Here is a 19,126-nt window from a genome sequence, read left to right as displayed (position 1 = left end):
GCTAAAAAGACGATAAAAATAAAATCTAACATGTTCAGGCAAATTATCATTTCAGTATCTATACCCAGATAGCAACATATTGTCGGCCCAGATCTGGCCCACATCTGGCACATGTGGAATGAAGATCTGGCCCACATGTAGCCTGGAATGATGGCACTTGGGCGGACTGCTTCTGTTTGCCAGATCTGGGCCACAAGCAGGCCATAGCAATGCCACATATCAGCCAAGAGCAAAGAAATAAACCACACTGGATCTTATCTGAGCCACAAAATATGTTATTTATAGAGTCCTCTCAGCTTGTCTAAGCTTGTTTACAAGCAAAATCACTGAAGGGAAAGAAGAGGACAGAAAAAAAGAGATGAACAGAAACACAACAACTGATGAAATCAAAGAAATCAACTGAAGATAAAAGACATTAAATCTCTGAAGATCTCAGCAGAGGAGGGGATAAAAACAACCCCACAAAACAGCATCACCAGCTTCACATATTACTAACCAGACTGACTTTCTGTAAGAGGTCTACAGAAGTTCTTATTGAGAATTAACGGGTTTAAATTTAATATTTGTTTCATTTGAAGTCACCATAATGGTGATTCGTGTTTCCATTAGCTGGGCTCTTAACTCTTATTATTAATCTTTTGTTTTCTTTGGCTGCTGTGCAAGAAGGGTGTTTGACACATTTGCAGTATGTGATAGTTTGTTGTTGAGGGGTTACACAATTACCATGTAACAGCATGATTATGATCTGAAGTCTTTTGAATCCTGAAACTGAACTGTAATGCTTTTGCATTTACAAATCCTGTTACAGCAAGGTTTGAGTTAAAATGTCAGTTTAAAAGTATACAGAAAATTCAACAGCACTGACACACACAGATATCAGCAATCAGTCTCATATGAATCTCAACAATGGCTTGACAAAAATATTCAACTAATCGGATCAATTCTGGACATCACAAAAAGCTACTAATAGACCCAACAACAAAACAGCAAAAATATTAAATAAATGTATAAAACAAAGTTAGAATTACAGTAAATAATAGGATAATTCAGCTGCATAATTTATTAATGCTGTGATGCCATGCTGGGAGTTTTGTACTGTGGTACCCAGCATGCATTGCAACATTACACTTTATGTTGTCACCATTGTTGAGGTTCATGTGTTGATTTATGATGACTTTGTGTGTTAGCGTATTTTAACTTTTTTTTTTTTTTAACTAATTCTGCAGTACTGTTGATCTTATGCTGCAGTTTTTTATAGTTTTAAATCTATTATTGGCACAACACAATCATTACAGTCAAATAACATTAATGAATGTCAAGAGTTCACTATCATCAGCTGAAATAATTTTGTCTTTGTTACTGCAAATGTATTTGATAAATACACCATTACAGCAACCAATAAAAATGAAATTAGCTGTAATAAGAGTTAAGAGCCCAGCTAATGGAAACACGAATCACCATTATGGTTACTTCAAATAAAACAAACATTAGATTTAAACCCTGTTAATTCTCAGTAAGAAGTTCTGTAGACCTCTAACATAAATATAGTCAGTCTGGTTAGTAATAAGTGAAGCTGGAAATGCTGTTTGTGGAGCTGTTTAATCCACCTCTGCTGAGCTCTTCAGAGATTTAATGTATTTTATCTTCAGCTGAATTCATCCAAGGCTGTCAGCTAGTCAGTTGTTGTGTTTCTGTTCATTTCTTTTTTTTCTGTCATCTTCTTTCCTTCAGTGATTTTGCTTGTAAACAAGCTTAGACAAGCTGAGAGGACTCTATAAATAACATATGAATATTTGTGGCTCAGATAAGATCCAGTTGTGGTTTATTTCTTAGCTCTTGGCTGACATGTGGCATTGTTATGGCCTGCTTGTGGCCCAGATCTGGCGAACAGGAGCGGTCCGCCAAGTGCCATCATTCAAGGCTACATGTGGACCAGATCATCATTCCACATGTGCCAGATGTGGGCCAGATCTGGGCCGACAATATGTTGCTATCTGGGTATAGCATTAGAATTATATTATATGAGTCACTACTCCCACACCTCTAAACCTAACCATAACTATTTCTTAAAAATATACAGTATTAAATCAAATCAAATCTAATCAAAATTAATTTATAAAGCAAAATGAAAAACAACAACAACAACAAATGGCATCATAAATATGCCATAAAAAATAAATGGCATATGGAGATTGGATGCTCAAAAAAAAAAATGGCACATGAAAGGCTCCAAAATTGCAAATACATGTTTAGGAAAGTCTTGTTGTTATGAAGGTGTGTCTCAGACAACTGTTCAGTTTGTTCAATGCCATGAGACACATTAAATGGATTGCTCCAAGTTTGGCCACCCCTGAAGGACTGCTGAGCTGAACAATATTTTCTATATAGTCTCTTTTATAATTTATTTATCTTACAGTGAAAGGTTGATTGGTGAGCTCTGTTTAGCAAATATATGTTAATGTAATACAAAATATAGATAATAAAGGATAGGAATAATTTATTCCCCCAATGTTATTCCACACCTGTATGACTTCCTTTCTACTGTGGAAAAGTTATTTTGAGAAATTACCCCTCATAATCCCTTTTAGATCCAAATACTTATAACTCATAAAGCTGTGCATGTACAGTACATAACAGGTTTGAAGGATGAATAGCTGTGGTATTTTGTCATGTATTTCTTAGTGCGTGTCATGCCTTTGTCTGATTTTTCAGGTATATCTTGTTCGTAAAGTATATAAAAACATAAAACACACCAATGCCCCTTAGCAGGTTCAACTGTAAGGTGTGGAAAGGTGTGTTGGGGGGGTATCTCCTCACATTACAAAAAAAAAACCCTTCTGTGGTTTGCAGTAATTTAAGGTTGATAGTGAAACAGGTTGAGTTACACGTGAAGAACCGGTAGTGCTGCTTGTCTAGATGAACAGCTGATCTGTGTGTTGCTTCCCCCATTGTAACTTCTCACTTTGTTTTACACTTTATTATGCTCTCTGTAATTATAATACACATTATTATTTTTGCCTGTTAATAGCTTCCTTTTATTGTATTCAATAGTTTCTATGTTGAATATAATCAAAAACTATAATAATAATAATAATAATAATAATAATAATAATATATGTTGAATAATCAAAAACTATAATATTAACTACATTAACTGCACGTACATTAAATGCATTAATATTAACTAATGGAACCTTATTGTAAAGTCTTAACCGATTTCTGTAACCCTCACAGTGCAGCACTTGAAATGTTTTGTTTCCTTTTTAATGAATTGCTGCAGTTTACTTTCATCCTCATGGGTTGACTTCTAACCCTAAGGTTGTGGGGTTCGAGTCTCGTGCTGGCAAAACCAACGACTGAGGTGCCCTTGAGCAAGGCACCGAACCCCCGAACTGCTCCCCGGGCTTGTGCAGTATAAATGGCTGGCCAGTGCACTGCGCTGCGCGCATGCGTATGCACTTAGGATTGGTTAAATGTACAAAGTACACCTGGCTGCAGCCTGCAGATCGAGGCGGGGCTGCAACTGCACGCATTTACATTTTTTATAAAACTTTAAATTTCTTTACTACATTCAAATGACTTTTCCCTCCCCTTTATTTCAGGAAAATATGCTGCTCCTTATTATTTTAAAGTATATTAAAATAATGAGGCCTGTGGCGGGGTTGCACATATCGCCTCGCCCCATACCTACTCTGATTGGTTCGATCATCTTTCATAGACATCCAGTACATGTCAAAAGTTTGGAAACATTACTATTTTTAATGTTTTTGAAAGAAGTTTCTTCTGCTCATCAAGCCTGCATTTATTTGATCAAAAATACAGAAAAAAATGTAATATGTGTGATATATTATTACAATTTAAAATATTGTGTTTTTAAATTTATTATACTTTAAATTATCATTTATTTCTGTGATGCAAAGCTGAATTTTTTAGGATCATTATCACATGATCCTTTAGAAATCATTCTAATATGATGATTCATTATCCCATCAAGTTGGAAACAGTTCTGCTGCTTAATATTTTTTCAGAACATGTGATACTTTTGTAGGATACTTTTGATGAATAAAAAGTAAAAAAAAAAAAAAAAAAAAAAAAAAAAAAAAAGCTATGTTTTTAAAATATAAATATTTTGTAATAACAATATACACGACTGGTCAGTAATTTTGGGTCAGTAATTTTTTTTTTTTTCTTTTTTTTAAATAAAATCATACTTTTATTCAGCAAGGATGTGTTAAATTGATAAAAAGTGATAGTAAAGAAAATATATTATTAGAATATATATTATTAGAATTTTTTTTTATTTTGAATAAATGCAGTTCTTTTTTAACCTTTTATTCATCAAATATATTAGACAGCAGAACTGTGTTCAAACACTCATAATAAATCAGAATATTAGAATGATTTCTAAATGATCATGTGGATAGACTGGATGTTACATGTGACACTGAAGGCTGGAGTAATGATGCTGAAAATGTCAGCTTTGCATCACAGGAATAAAAATTATTTTTTTAAAGTATATTCAAATAGAAAACTATTATTTTAAGTTGTAAATAATATTTCATAATATTACTGTTGTTTTTCTCTGGTATTTTGATCAAATAAATGCAGGCTTGATGAGCAGAAGAGACTTCTTTCAAAAACTTTAAAAATAGTAATGTTTCCAAACTTTTGACCTGTACTGTATGATAGGAAATGTGATTAATCACTTAATTATATCATTAACTTTAACTCTTTGAGGACTTGGGATTTAATTTGAGACTTGCGGAATAAACATATTGGCATGACTATTTTACTTTCTGACCCCGGGACTTTATACCTCTGCCAACCGCTGGGTCAAAACAACCAAACCGTTGGGTTTGTCCCTTTTTAACCCAGCACTGGGTTATATTTAACCCAGTATTTTTTAGAGTGGATGATATGTGAGGGTGTGCCAAAGCTGGAGTCAGAAAAAATTATTCTGAGGGATCACATCACCTGTTTTGGGGGCACACCAGAGTTTTGTTGTTTTTACGGCCTGGAAACAGTCTTTCTCCTTGTAGGAACTTCCCACTGGAGTCCATGAGAATGTCAATGTCAGCCTCTGTTTTCACTGGCTGTTTTCTCAGCTGTGGGGTTGTAGCTGTAGTTGGTGTTTTTCTGAGGGGTCTCTGGGGGCTGCAGGTGTTTCTGCTTCCACTTTGGATGTCGCTGTGGCTTCTCATATCAACTTGTAGAAAACCTGCATCCGATGACCGCTTTAAACGCAGTCTCACACAGAGAGTGTGCTGGCTGCTCTGCGGCGCTAGAGGGGAGCGCGAGTGTCCTTCACATGATCCGAGCCTAAAAACGAAAGTGAAAGTAGAGGCGGGGGAAAAAGCGACTAAGAAATATAACAAATATTTGAACATGTGTGTTTTGAAATGTTTAATGTTTAAAAAGTCAAACACTATCTACAAATTATTCGAAAATGTATTAAAAAAGAGAATTGCAACAGCTTGCTCTCGCAGAAACTACTGTTGTTCAAGTTCCAAAGCTGCTGTTGTAGTTGTCTGAGCCTGGATCTGAATGAACTTCAACTATATACCCTAGAATCCAGCAGGTCCACTATATCTGTACTTCTACAGCAGATTATATTTACGCTTAACAATATAGTAATTTATTTTCATGTTCTGCACTAAAGTGTACTACTTAAATATACTTGAAGAAATCAATCATACTGATACTTCTATTTAAAGATTATTATTAGTATTATTATTATTATTATTATTATTATTAAACTGAAATGAACTCTATGGAAGCGGACAAATTTACACAATTTTTAGTCTCATGATAATATATATAATAGTAATCATATAATAATATAATAATCTTAAATATAATCATTCAATATGATTGCTTTGCTATATCAGTCAACATAAATATGATAGGATGCTTATACTTTGTGTAGCATAGTCAGGGTTCATTTATTTTAATAGCAGCTTCACAGGAATAAAAAAAAAAATGCTAGTAATCAAAATCACTAAAAAAGCACACAGCGTTTATATATACTAATTTTATAGAAGCTGCACACGTTTTCATTATATATTACATTTTATATATGCACACACAATATTACAATAAACCACCTGATGAGTGAGTTTTGAAGGTAATGGTTTGATCAAGTTAAATGTTCACTTTAATTAAAATGATCTATAGATTTATTTATTCCTAAATCAGTTTAATGTATAAAAAACTTTAATAAAAAAAACATAATTTAAATGATTTAAAGAAAATCTGTAACTATTATGTATGTGGCAGTAAACTGACAGATCCTTCCATTTGTTTTTATGCTGTTAAGAAAATGATTGAAGACACATCACTACATTTCCTTCACTTGCACTCGTTGTATCACTGTAATGTGTAACACTTACATACGGTCAGTGATCTTACACAACATTGAGTATATTCTAGCCAACTTTCTAAATATGTCTGTATTGTCATCTTCGTGTGTTGTCATGTCTGAAAATGAGCTTCGTCGAAGCATTTTTTATGTCTCTAGCGTACACAATGTAAAATGAGCAAATTACAAATAATTGAATTTGAGATGCTAGACTGAGACATGAAATTCAAACCATGACGTGACGAGTTCTCACACACACCACTGATCATATATGATAACTTCATTGTAGCTGATATTTACAGTACCACTGTCAATAAGTTTGGAAACATTACTATTTTTAATGTTGTGTTTGAAAGAAGTGTCGGGCTTCTGCGGCATGCAAGCCTGCATTTATTTGATCAAAAATACAGAAAAAACAGTAATATTTGTGAAATATTATTACACGACTTAATAATTAATAGTTTTCTATTTTGAATAACTTAAAAAAAAAAAGAAAAAAAAAATATTCCTGGTGTGATGCAAAGCTGAATTTTCAGCATCATTACTCCATGGCCTATTCAGTGTCACATGTACCATCCAGTCTATCACACTTTGATCATTTAGAAAAATCATTCTAGATATTATCTGATTTATTATGAGTGTTGGAAACAGTTCTTGCTGTGCTCATATATCTTGATGAATAAAAGGTTAAAAAGAACTGCATTTATTCAAAAAAAAAAAAAAAAAAATTCTAATAATATATATTCTTATAATATATTTTTCTTTACTATCAAACCTTTTTATTCAATTTAACACATCCTTGCTGAATAAAAGATTGATTTTATTTAAAAAAAAAGAAAGAAAAAAAATGACTGACCCCAAATTATTTTTTTTTTTATTCATCAAAGTATCCTAAAAAAGTATCACATTTTCTGAAAAATATAAGCAGCAGAACTGTTTCCAACTTTGATATGAATCATCATATTAGAATTATTTCTAAAGATCATGTGATAATGATCCTTAAAAATTCAGCTTTGCATCACGAAATAAGTGATAAATTAAAGTATAATAAATTTAAAAACATTTTAAATTATTTTAAAAAATGTTTTAAAAAAATTATTTTAAAGTGTAATAATATATCACAATATTAAAAATTTTTTCTGTATTTTTTTTCAATAAATGCAGGCTTGATGAGCAGAAGAAACTTCTTTTAAAAACATTAAAAATAGTAATGTTTCCAAACTTTTGACCTGTACTGTATATGAAATGCATAAGTGAACTGAGAACAAGTATGACTCCTGGGGTGATGACTGCAGAGCAATCGGCTGGTTTCTAGGGAAGGGAGTTTTCGCTTTCATTCCTCTGAGCCACAGTGGGGAGTTTTTAGGAGGGTGTTGTGAACTAGGCTACGTATCCTCTATGGTCATAGTGAGGTTAATGTGAAGAACAATATCAAACACATGCTGGAGGTGTACCTGGAGTCTGGAGAAGACAGGACAAAGTGAAGGAGAAAAAGAAACAATACCATCAGTCATCAGTGTCTTTGTAGTCTATATAGATGTGAGCTGCTGTCCTCTTTCACATGTCACAGATCCAAGTAGGGCTCGCTGCAGCCTGCGGTGGACATCCAACCCCGCCCACATCCAAGTGTGACGTCAGAAGTCATGCACCATCCCGACACAAACCCCGCCCTATTGTCCAAGTGTGACGTAAACGAAAGCCACGCCCATATCAAATACGTCTCCTCCTGTGATTCCCCCCCGTACCTGAAACCCTGAAGTATGTTGAAGCAATTTATGGAAGTAAATGGATCTAAATCAATAATATTGTCCTTCGTTTTACTAATACACGTTTTCCTTATTTTTTGTAAAGGATGTCTAGGCTAAAAGGGCACAACTTAAATCTAATATATATTTATATGTCTATATACGGAGCTGATTTCGTCATCATAGACAGCAACTAAAACGCTTATGTTGATTAAAGTAGGCTAATTGTCAATTAAAACTTTTAAACCTTACCTTGTTCATTTATGTAATGAGATAACATTCACATTTATTAAAAACGATTTTGATACCTACGCCCAAGGCAAAATTGAAATGCATCAAATATTTAAAGGGGACAATAAGATTTTGGTATTGTAAAAGTATGCAAATTTATTGTAAAAGTTGGTATTATTGTATAATTGTCATTTAATTTTCTAAAGATTTATTCCACTTATCATAAAGTGTTAACATTTGATATGATAGAATCAACAGTTCCCCATATGCAGTAGGCTACACTACTTAGGCTGAATAAAGATTGCATTGATAGATTATATAAGTAACATGACATTAACCTTCAGGCCTTGTTCATCACAACTTGATATGAAACATGTCCAGGGTCCTCCACATCAAAAACTTAAAGATGAATGAAAAAGGCATCCTTTGTTTCATTGGGTATTTTTTATATTTATTATTTTATAAAAATAATTACATGTACAATTTTACAAAAAAAAAAAAATAATAAGATAATATAATAAAATAATATAATAATATACACCACCATTTTTGGTTGTGGAACAGTAAGATTTTTTATTATTTTTAAAGTCTCTTCTGCTCACCAATCCAGGATTTATTTGATCCAAAACACAGCAAAAACAGTAATGTTAAATTTTTACAATTTTAAAAGAACTGCTTTCTATTTGATGTATTTAAAATGCAGTTTATTCCTGTGATCAAAGCTGAAGTTTTCTGCATCGTTACTCCAGTCCTTCAGTGTATTAACATAATAATAATAAAATGTTTTTTGAAGCATCAATCAGCATATTTAGAAGTGAAGGTCATTGTGACTGGAGTAGTCACCTTTGAAATCACAGGATTACATTTCATTTTTATAGAATATAGAAATTGGTTATTTTAAAATTAACAAAATATATTACAAAGCAAAATACTTATACAAATATTTTAAAAATGGACTGTTTTTGCTGTACTTCGGATTAAATAAATGCAGGGCTGATGAGCAGAAAGATATTTCTTTAAAACATAAAAAAAATCTCACTGTTCAAAAACTTTTGACTGGTTGTGTTTTAACAAAGGTAGTGCTCCCAATATTATAAGTCTGAGCAGCTGAATGAACAGCTGAATGATCAGATAAACAGTTTCTTGACATGCAGCACACACACATACACGACATAGACAATAACACAGAGCGATTCCTTGCTTCAATATATCCTCCGATTCTCCCTCCAGGTAGTCTTTGAGGGCATTTCTGTTGATTTGGTACTGTCCCAGTTCTTGAGATACTTAGCAGGCCCGTGCACCTCTCCCAGGAGAATAACCCACGATGACTCTGTAACCACGCTGGACCAATGTCCCTTACACACTTCCACTTTTATGTCCTTCTTGGCGCTTCTCTTAAAAATAGAGAATACATACGGGTCGGGGGTAATATGTGTCCCATAAAAATTATTTACCTCATCATTCTACATAAACATATTTTATGATTTTAAACCACAAAAATCAATCAATATCTAAAGAAATGCCTCTCACCATACCTCCATGCACCACTGCATGGCTTATGTGGTCCTTCAAGTGAACTGTAACAAGTACTTTTTCTTTACTGGTGGAAAAAACTGCAGTCAGGGACCCCTTAACCCGGGAGAACTGCCCTGCATCAGGCTTGGACTGAGTATGTGTAGAATGCTGTAAAACATGACAAACAAACATTGTGTGATCTTTTCATTAATATAGAAGAATACAAGATAATTTGTGACATACACAGAGTTTATCCAGCAAGACATAATGAAATGATGCGGTTGCCCAACTTGGGTGAGTTATTTGTGTGTGTGTGTGTGTGTGTGTGTGTGTGTAAACGCATGCATGCCACGAATACATACATACATATATACATACATGTGTGGATAGATAAAGACCCCCCCCACATAAAAACACTCATCTCACCCCCCACCCGCAAACACACCCAACGATTCTGTTACGCAGGTCCAAAAGCGACCAAATTGGTGGCCTGGACAAGTACTCCTTGCTGCAGATTGTAGGTATGCCTATGAAAACGCATGCGCAGTAACGTGGTGACGTCACGTTTTATGTATTTACCGTAAATACCGCGTGCGCGCAACCTACGACTGGCTTTTAATGCGCATATCCAGCTTCATTCACTGGTCCGGCTTTGTGTTCGTAAGGTATGGTGGATTTGAGATTCGGTGGCAGTAAAGTCAAAAACCCATTTAATTACTTTTGTTTTCTTAAAAATGTGAGTTTGTGTTGTAAATGGCTTTTTAAAATGGTAAAGGATGCTTTGGTCATAATCATAGAGCATGTCATCGCAAATGTTTGCGATTTCAAACATTTATGTACATGGTCTCATGATATAGTATTCGAAGTGACAGGAAATTCTGCGGCTCTTTTAAAGGATCTTTAAAAGTCTTATTTCGCCCTAAAATGAGCCTTTAAAGATGTCTTAAAATAGAGCAGAAAGACTTTATTAATTTAAGTTATGCCACTGATGGTTGCAGCTTGCATTTCAAAAAAAACAAAACAAAACTAGATTTTTAACATATTTGTAATCTTTTTTTCAATTAACTACATTATCAAAGATTTAATAGATACTGTAACAATGTATTGTTTCATTGTTAGTTCCATGTTAATTTATACATTAACTGATTGTTTACCAATGACAACCTTATTGTAAATGTGTTACCTCTTAAATTTAACCTTCATGTTGACTTCATATGACTTTTGTAGGGACACTGTCATGAGAAAGAAATTCAGAGAAGAGACCCACTTCATGTGTCTAGATAGTTCTTTACACTCCTTACCATGTAGTGAGTACTGTAAAAAAAAGTAATTTGAGTGTCTGTCTCTTCATCTCTCTGTCTGTCTCCTCTCAACCTATCTGTTTTTGTTTTTCTCTGATAGACTGTATCAGAGGCTCACCAGCGTCTCTTCTTACTCGGACCACTGAAGAAGAACCAGCCTGGTCTTCAGGCATCCTGGTGAACTTCTATAACCGTTGTGCGATCGAGAACATCCTGACCAGTTTGTATCACAGTTCTCGGTATGGGGACTGCTCAGTGGCTGCGACCGCAAGGCACTGCAGAGGGGGGTGAAAACTGCCCAACGCATCCCAGGCCACACCAACATTCCCTGCTATTGAGGACATTCCAGAGGAAACGCTGTCTATGTCGAGCTCGCAGCATTCTTAAGGACTCCTCTCACCCTGACCACAGACTGTTTAACCTCCTGCCCTCCGGGAGGAGATTCAGGAGCCTCCGGACAAGGACCAGCAGATCCAGGAAACAGCTTTTTCCCTACAGCTGTCTCTCCTTACTGAACTCTGCCCTCTGACAACCCTCCAACAACAACCCAGCCACCCCCCCCAGCCACCCACCACCCACACACACACAGAGACTCCATCACCCCTCATCAATCACTACATCTGATTTACAAACAAGCAAAAAACAGTAACTTGTTATTACTTGAACTACTGTCTGTCATCCAGAACACTGAATAATCCATTTGCACACTGAAATATTTTTCTTTGCACTTTTTTACTGTCCATTGCACTTGTGTAAATGATGTTCATATGTTCATAGTTTCTGCTTATAGTGTACATACACTTATACATAATCCATCTGTATAGTACGTTCATAGCACACCCATCTGTATATCATGCTGATAGTATTTAAAATCTGTAAATTATGTCCATAATACTGCCTTATTTGTAGATTTATTGTACATTTGTAACATATTGTAGACACTGTATATCCTGTTCTTACTGCTTACTGCACTTCTAGCTAGATGCTTACTGCATTAAGTTGCCTTGTACCTTACATGTACAATGACAATAAAGTTGAATCTAATCTAATCTAAAAAAATAAATAAAATAAAATTGCACTCAACTTGACAAACTTTATTAATTTAGTTGATGTTAATGCTGGTTATAAATTAAATCACTTTACAGAAAAAGCAAATAACACTTTTTCTAACACCATCCTATAGTATATTTAAAATACATTTAAAATCTTTTCCTTGTATTGCTCTTCTGTCTTTCTTCAAAATGATTTAATATTGCTTTAATATTGTTTGTTCTTTTATGTAAATTAGGGTGTCGTGATGCAAACTGGAGTGCATTTTTCTGCACAATACAACCTGAGTTCCAGGTTGCAACTTATACTTATTGTAAATAGTGGCAAGTATCTGCACCTCAGTATTGTAGTACATTATAAAACAGTAAGGAATAATAACTTATTGAGTGTAAATTATAATTTTAATTCAATTATTATATGATGCCACCCTTATTGGGACAATAAAGCCCTCCCTCACAACTTTTTGATTATTTCCTTCATTTTTATTGAAAATACATGCTTTTCTGATGTGATTTAAAATTTGAAAAAGGAGGGAAAAAAACTTAAGTCAAAAGGAACACTCGAACCCAGGTCGATTGCATCAAATTGTAAACAACACACGTTTTACCATCTGCACCACTAGAGCTGACGACTGATTTTCATCTGTTTTACTCTTGAATAGCTCAATGAGACATATATGAGGTGTCACTAAAGTGTAATATTACAATACACACAGTGAAGTGAAGTGCAACATAATGTTAATATATTGTAAATAAAATACTACACAGATATTACAGAATAAACTCTGTAATTTCGTGTAATTTTACCTCAGATGAAACATGGTTTAAAATAATGGATATGTGCTGTTTGCATGTATTATATTTTTACTGTTGTTTTTCCCGTCGTTTTTTTTTACACCTTAATGTTCTTTAATACTTTAACATTTTATTAGAGTATTCTTTTAAGTACGCGCAAGCATTTTAATGCACGCAAAACGCGAAAACAACTAACGTCATCACGCAATGCAAATTACACACGCATGCGTGCTAAAGACATACCTTACGTCACTTTGCGCATGCACGGTAAACACATACGTGACGTCGTACGTGACGTCACCGCGCTACAGTCTGCAGCGAGGGGTGTCTCAAACACACACACACACACACACACACACACACACATATATATATAAGTATATTTGTTGCTAGCAATAACGTGCCTGTGTGAAGTTGAAATTAAAAATACTTACTGTTGTTTATTGCACATGCACACAAACGACGCACACGTTCTTAAAGTTGTCAACGTTTGGTAAAGACCCAAAGATGTTTTTTTTTTTACTTACCGGACCACGGCAAACAACAGCTTCTTTTTTAGCGGTTGGCAAACAATACAAATTATCTTCTTATCGATGCTTCTTCCTGTTTCAAAATGATTGAGAATGTGACGTATTTTGACATGGGCGTGGTCTGTGACGTCACACTTGGATGTGGGCCGGGTTGGATGTCCACCGCAGGCTGCAGCGAGACACTCCTCCAGCATTTTGTTGATTGTCACCATTGTAGAGATTCATATGCTGGTTCTTAATATCTGTGTGTTATCTGAAAAGTGCTGGAGTTCAAACTTCTATATGTGTTATACAAATTTAAAATACGTTCTCTGTAAATATTAAATCAATGCTTTTTTTAGTGTATGCTGTAGTTTGACTGGGATTATTCAAAAACAAAGAAGATACATTATTTAAGATATAATTAAACCAGCTCATTGTGACCATATGTTCTTCACATATCACAATTCTCTCTCCTCCACAACACCACATGAGCTACAGAAAGAAAATCGGGCACAACAAGTCCAGGGTCAAGAGCCCAGCTAAAGCAAACACTGATCCCTATGATGGTGGCATCATTTTAACCAATAAAATATCAACATCTGATCCTCTGTAATTCTCAGTAACAGCAGGTGTTCATCACTAATGCACAATCATCATTAAATTAGTCACTTAATTATCTCATTAACTTTAACTCTTTGAGGACTTGGGATTTAACTTGAGAGTCGTTTGTGACTTGGAAGGAATGACTTGGTTACTCTGGTGAAATCGGCTGCTGAGTTCATGAGTGGAGCAAAAATATGGCAGGACTTTTACTCTTTGGCCCCCTGGACTTCCCCACCTCTGGTTCTTACAGGGCTTTCAACCAAGGAGGTCCTTCAAAAAATATCAGAAGCCGGCATAGAAGTAACCGACATCGAGATGTACTGCAATCTGAGTCTATTCCATTGTTTTGGCAAATCAAATATATCTTTAACATAGACACCATGTGGATCTTTTGTGGAAAAATGTTGATTCCTTTGTTCTATGACTGTCACTTTAATGCATGGAGTGTCAAGGTTGATAAAGAAAAGACTATACTTAAACGAGAAGATTAAATGCATTTTCAGGCAAGTTACACTTACTCGGTTGATGATTGTTTATATGTTACAGTTAGACATTGTTTTTAAAATGAAAGGGATTTAATAAATTCTGATTTTAATTCAGCGTGTGTGTGTTTATATATATATATATATATATATAATATATAATATATATATATATATATATATATATAATATATATATATAAAAATAATCATATCTCATAGTCAACGATTGTACCCTTTTTCAAGGGTCAATTTTTGTACTGTTAAATAAAGGTACAAAACTGGTCTCTTAAGGTACAAATCACAAGGATAGTCAATGAATGAGTGACAAGCTATTGTACCCCTTACAATTATGTACTTTATTTTCTGAGAGTGTACATTATTGGACTTAACAGTATTCTATGTTATTTGTTATAGTAAAATTTGAACAATTATTTAGTCAAATAAAAAGGTAAAGTTATTGATTGTATTAATGTTTTGACAGCACTTAAAGCCTTTATATATGCATTATCATGAGTTATTAAAGTTATAGTTATAATACTTCATAATTATTCATAACGTACATTGTAATACATTATATGTTGTTGTAAATAATTATAAACTAATTAATAAAATGTATAGTGTAGCAATGAATTGATAAGTGTTATTATGTATTAACTGGTTACAGTTATTCAGGAGATTGTACAATGCATTGTAAGGTACATTACAGGAAAAAAAATGAATTAAACTACTGTTATAATGCATTATACATAAAGGCTTTAAGTAAAGGTTCACCTATATTCTTTCAGACTGTACTGCACATTCTGCCTGAGCACACTTGCTTGACACTGACAGTTATCAAGAACATTTTTTTTTTCCTAACCCCATTAAGGAGGAGTTACACCGCACTCACGATCACCAAGGTGCCAGACAAACAAGACTGAAAATCTCAAAAAATAAATTGTCTGCACACTTGAATCCTTAAAGCAAATTTAATCACCAAGCTTTCGGTCAAACGACCATCCTCAGGGCATACAGACAATAAATGTACACTGTAAAACCCGACAAGTTAGGTTTACTCAAACCGTTTGAGGAAACCGATTGCCTTAAACCATTTAAGTTTTAAAACTTAACAGTTGTGAGTACTCTGAACTTAATTCAGTTGAGTTCACTGAAAGAAGATATACATTGCAATTAAGTAATTAAGTGATTAATTGAGTGATAATTGAGCATTAGTGATGAACACCTGCTGTTAACAAACAGAATCACTGAAGAAAAGAGAAACACAAGAACTACAACTGACTTCAGACACAGCCTCACTAAAACCTGACAAGTTATGTTAACTCAAACCGTTTGAGGAAAACCGATTGCCTTAAACCATTTAAGTTTTAAAACTAATAGTTGTGAGTACTCTGAACTTAATTCAGTTGAGTTCACTGAAAGAAGATATACTTTGCAATTAAATAATTAAGTGATTAATCCCACATGGAAAGAACCTATTTAAACATATGTTTTAATATAGGTTTTGATATAGGTTTTTAATATATGTGACATATATAAAATTGGCCGTTTTCCTATATCATATGCCCATATATGTACATATGCCCATATATGTACATATATGTACACATATATGCACACATATATACGTACATACATATACCTATATAGATACATATATGCACGTATATATGTGTGCATATATGCACGTATATATGCACCTATATGTCCACCTATATATTAGTAAAATTATTAAAATCCATAGCTGCTAGGCAACATAAAAGCCCAAAATGTAGAAATTTACATTATTTATTTACTTAAGAACAATCAAATAGTACAAGACAAAATAAAAAAAATGACAAACCATTTTGGTTATACATTTCCTTCACTCATCAAAAAAATGACTCTTTAAACTTAATTCAATTATGGACAATGGTTCAACACAACCAAATTGTTTTTTTATAATTTTTGTGGTTTTTTGAATCTATGCAAACTGTTTGTGTTGTGACAACACAATTGAATCTATGTTAAATAATAATGTCCAACCAAATCAATTTATTCACTTTCCTTTAACTTTAACCGGTTAAGTTAACTGAACATGTTTTGGTTTATTACAAACTGGCCAAATTTGTTTTACTCTATCAACATTAGGAGGTTTGTTTCAAATTACTCATTTAAATTATGGACAGTGGTTCCATCCAATTAGTTCTAGTTACTTTAACTAAATGTTTTCTATTTAAAGTTACTCCCTTCAAAGCATTTTTTGTGTGAGTTGTCTTGTAATGAGTCAAAAGACAAGATGTCACAAATGATCAAAAAAAAAAAAAAAGTGTATTTGTTAAATAAGCAATAAATAATTACACACAGTTAAATACAGTTGAAACCACATTACAAAATGACACAAAATAGCAGAAATATCAAACTACTGTCATTTTCTAATTGGCATTCATGGGTAACCAATCAAACCTTATTCCAGGAACAGGAACTGGCTCCAGAAATAACTTCTTCAGTACTCCAAATGTGTACATGAGTTCAGGAGGGTTCAAGCTCAAGTCCATATATCAGTCCCAGCAACATGGTTTTGCATACTGTAAACTGCTAGGTCCTGAAGAACTTTATCTTCCATCACTCCAACATCTGCTGGACTGTCTTCAACGATGCACCTTCATATAGATTCCCACGAGTCTTCTGGATCACCTCCTGATTGCTGGCAATGTCTGTATCCTAGAAGTATTTAAAAGGATGGAGTACTCAAATTCTTGTGTATTAACTTTAACAAAGCATTTATCAACCTTGAACAAAAAAATTTAAATAAAACTCACCATATACTCCATGCTGCTAGGGTCTTCATTTGGATACTTCAATTTCATTAGTCTGAAGATGCAAACAACGAAATTTAGCTTTTCATTTTTTTCTAAATTTACAAGTAAACAATGTCAGTCATTCATCTGTTTCCTTATGGGAAATACAGGCAAGCAGTCAAGATGGTATTCTAACAAACATTACAGTGGAAAATATAGTACTGGGTCAGCTCAGCACAGAAAGCCACTGTCCTGCAGAGTTTAGCAATATTCCCAATTAAAGGGATAGTTTACCCAAAAATGAAAATTCTATTATTAACTGCTCAACCTTCATGTCGTTCTAAACCCGCAAGATCTTCAGTCATCTTCAGAACACAAATTAAGATATTTTTGATGAAATCCGAGAGCTTTCTGACCCTGCACGGTGAGCAACACAACTGGAATGTTCCCAGACCCAGAAACATATAAGGACATCAGTAAAACAGTCCATGTGACATCAGTGGTTCAACCATAATTTTACAAAGCTACAAGAATACTTTTTCTGTGCAAAGAAAACAAAAATAGCGACTTTATTCAACAATTCTTCTCCAAATCGCATCTTCCACCATTATCAACAGCACGTAAATAATGCATGTGCGTGGTGCTGCTGACATAGAACACGCATGTGCTGAGCCTTGTTTACTTGCAGAGGAAAGAAATGTTCATGCCTCTTGTTACTCTCCATAATGGCGGAATATGTGATTTGGAGAAGAATTTGTTGAATAAAATTGCTATTTTTGTTTTCTTTGCACAAAAAAGTATTCTTGTAGCTTTGTTAAAGTGTGGTTGAACCATTGATGTCACATGGACTATTTTACTGATGTCCTTACTACATCTCTGGGTCTGGGAACATTTCAGTTGCATTGCAGCCTTTACGGAGGTTCAGAAAGCTCTCGCATTTTTCATAAAAATATCATCATTTGTGTTCTGAAGATGAATGATGGTCTTACGGGTTTGAAACAACATGAGGGAAGTAAATTAATGACATGTTTATTTTTGGTTGATCTAGCCATTTAAACACACCTGAACCAGCTAATCAATGTTCTTGGGAATTTTCAAACAAAAACAAAGACTTACTAGAAGCTCCAGGCAGGTGTGTTAGAGCTAAACTCCACAGAACACTGGCTTTACTAGAGCAGGTTTGGACACCCCTGCCTTGCATCAAAATAAATTGTTTTGGGGAGGCTAATGCATTCGTAATCTGTCAGTTTATAGTAATACCACATATTTTGTATTTATTGTATCAATAAACCTAATCTTATTATATCTGTATTTTTTTGTTAATTTCCATAACCCTAAAACTCAGTGGCCAGTGAGAGAATAATGTTTTAATACAAGGTTTTGTTGAGTGCAGTTGTTCTTACCTGTGTAGTGGGCACCAAAGAGGGTTTAATTATTCGTCCAAGCAAACATCTTCATAAGTTTTGCAGTGCGGATCCATTTTGGCAAAGATTGTTGATTCTAATGGGCCTATAGTAATTCTGTATGTCTCAAATTCTGCACAAATCTGTAAACACATGAAGTGCAATTTGTTACAAAAATAAAAAAACAGTTTAACAGCAAAAACCAATTCAATTATCCAAATATTAAATTATTTATTTGTGTGAGTGATGTTTATTGTCTTGTTTGAGATTAGATATGTTTTGAAGTGATTAAATTTCATTTGATTTGTGTGTGCGTGAACAGCTCATAGTGTCCGGTTTAAAGTCATTGTATG

At 34.0% G+C, this 19,126-nt stretch overlaps 1 long non-coding RNA gene across 1 annotated transcript; it reads right to left on the bottom strand.

Moving 5' to 3' along the window:
* Positions 1-16,877: 16,877 nt before the first annotated feature.
* On the bottom strand, positions 16,878-19,016 carry LOC122136082. The gene is made up of 3 exons (XR_006153907.1): positions 18,774-19,016; positions 17,392-17,443; positions 16,878-17,293 (listed from the first exon to the last, which is right to left on the bottom strand). It is a non-coding gene; the product is annotated as an uncharacterized LOC122136082 (long non-coding RNA).
* Between the last annotated feature and the right edge of the window lie 110 nt (positions 19,017-19,126).

This window comes from Cyprinus carpio, chromosome B1 (assembly GCF_018340385.1).
Source record: "Cyprinus carpio isolate SPL01 chromosome B1, ASM1834038v1, whole genome shotgun sequence".
NCBI classification, from domain to species: Eukaryota; Metazoa; Chordata; class Actinopteri; order Cypriniformes; family Cyprinidae; genus Cyprinus; species Cyprinus carpio.
The sequence above is the reverse complement of the archived record's forward strand: the minus strand, read 5'-3'. Positions and strand labels throughout refer to the sequence as shown.